The sequence below is a fragment of the Lynx rufus genome, unplaced genomic scaffold (genome assembly GCF_022079265.1).
Source record: "Lynx rufus isolate CCGP_SWC_20201006 ecotype Redwood Valley unplaced genomic scaffold, mLynRuf1.p SCAF_14, whole genome shotgun sequence".
Taxonomy (NCBI): domain Eukaryota; kingdom Metazoa; phylum Chordata; class Mammalia; order Carnivora; family Felidae; genus Lynx; species Lynx rufus.
The window spans coordinates 56,836,862-56,839,515 of NW_025814828.1; positions in this window are offsets into that span (position 1 = coordinate 56,836,862).

The window sequence follows — 2,654 nt, forward strand, 5'->3', positions numbered from 1 at the left end:
GAACAATTTTAGCCCTTATAATCTTTAATATTGATGAGGGTGGATGGTCTTATCTTCTGTAACTTCTTCCTGCTGAATAGGGGTGTAGAGATGTCCCTACCTATGGGTTAACATTGCTCAGTTGAGGTAGGTATGGGGTAGTCACAAAAGGGAAAGACAGAGTTCAGGGGAAACAGAGCCTCCTTGAGTAGAAAGGATCATCTGTCTACTGGTAGTTATAGCAGTCCAAGAGTCACAAAACTTTGACAAAAAGACTCAGAAATGAACATGATTAAAAGATCTAATGCAATTGATGAGGAAATTCAGTTATTTCTGTAGCACATAACACTTCAATAATCAGAATATCAAGTGATGACATTATACCAAAAACACATTAAAACTAGGAATTGCATATAATCTCTAGGATAGTTATAGCATTTACTGAGCTGTAACCTAAGGCTTAATATTTGTTTGACAGTGCTTCCAGAGTAACTAACTTAACATACCAAAGAAGCCTAATTGGTCAAAAAGACTTCATTTACGATTTAAATCTTTGGAAATTTGTAAAAACAAAACAAAACAAACAACAAGTAAAAACCTCATAAAGTTATAAAGCACAAAGCATGCTTACCATTAGACCCAAATACCCTTAGTTTCTCTGCAATAAGAAGCCAAAATGAGATAAGCCTTGTTTAGTAATCAATGCTTTAGAATCCAATCTTATTTAGAAAAGGCCTATATGTCCAACAAATTAAATCCCAATTTATCATGCAAGCAAAACTTTTTAAGTTACTAAAGCCTTTGAAATCGATCTTAACAATTACCCATGAAAACTATGAGATAAAGTTTCCCAGTTTTCCAAAGGCAAGAAGTCTTGTGGGTTTTCTCTGAGGGGTCTGTAAACACCGTAAAAGCATTCTAAGTAGGTTGTAGCATTGGGGTAAGAATATAGTTATAGGGAATCTTTTGTTCCTTTAAAAGGTTAGATTTTTCTCAATGACAAAGGAGGGAGTCAACATTCTGTGGATGTAGGGGTGCTGAAGGGCTTGGCTGACAGTAAGGAGGCTTACATTCCTTGGAAAAATTTTTATTTACTTTGTGTGGGTCTATATCTTCATAAACAGCATCTGCCCTCAAGGGTAGAATGGCTATAGGGACAATAGACCATGTGAGAATAAACTCAGGTGGAACATCGGGGCCTTCTGTATAGTGTGCCTTTAGAGTTTTACCTATTCGTTCCCAAATGTCTAGGTCAAGGGTTTAAAGGTTCCTTGCTCAGGAAACCAAGGGCAATGTTGCTGGATAATCATTAATAATTTAAGGAGTGCTATACAAATGCATTGTTTCTGTTCTGGGGATAAGAAGTCTCCCATAATGATTCTCTCAAAAGTTCCATGGCAGGGAATCCTAATATAGTTTTGCTTTTCTCTTACCTCATAAGGAGAGATTGTAGTCACGTGCACTTTTCTTTTTTTTTTTTTTTTTAGAGTTCTAGTTGTTCTGCAGAGTTCTGCAGTCCTTGAGTTATGTTGGCTTCTTAGCTACATAAGCTTCTAGTCACATTGGCCTCTAGCCATGTCACTTTCTAGCCATGTCGCCTTTGTAGCTACATCAGCTCCTAGTCACCTCCCCTTCTGTCACATTGACTTCTTAGTCACACTAGCTTTTCTTCTAATCATGTCTTCTGCTATCACATTGCCTTCTATCACATTGCCTTCTAGTCAAATCGCCTTCTATTATGTTGGGTTTTCTTCTATCCATGTACGGTTCTTATCATGTTATCTTCACATTGCCTTCTGTCATGTTGGGGTCACCATCTGTTACAGACTATGAGTCTGGAGTTTTTTCATGTCTAGCAAGAGAGCAAATGCAGAATGGAATACGAGAGAGGCTAATGTCTGGGAGGAGACAAGAGGTTCTAACAGGGGTTTCATCTCCATGTTTATTGAGCTCACGTGATATTACCCACATGGTGAATGTGAAGAAAACAAGATTTACCCACGTGAATATGGAGAAAACAATAAGAGAGTAATCACTAACTTGTGTAAGAAGCAAGGGGTCTGGAAGGCAAGTGGAGTTTATGATCAAAGTTCAATAGTATATTGGCATCAGATGGAAAGTAATTTCCTGCGGGTGATATAACAAGTTAGTCATGATCCCATTACAATATCCTGGTAGTTAACCTCAGACACTTTCGCCCCATGGTGGTGGCTTTCTACCCTAAGCTTTTTTCTAACCGATTTATGTAAGTAGAACGTATTTCCCCACAAAGGGGCACATGCACCCCAATGTTTATAGCAGTATTATCAGCTACAGCCAAATAATGAAGAGAGCCCAAATTTTCATCAACTGATAGATGTATAAAGAAGATGTAGTATATAAATACAATGGAATATTATTCAGCCATCAAATATGATGAAATCTTGGCATTTGCAATCACATGGATGGAGCTAGAGTGTATTATGCTAAGCAAAATAATTCAGTCACAGAAATACAAATATCATGTGATTTTACTCATATGTAGAATTTGAGAAACAAAACAGATCAACATAGGGGAAGGAGGAAATAAAAAGAGTGAAGCAAAACATAAGAGATTCAATGATAGAGAACACACTGAGGGTTTCTGGAGGGGAGTTGATTGAGGGATTGGCTAAATGGGTGATGGCTATTAAGGA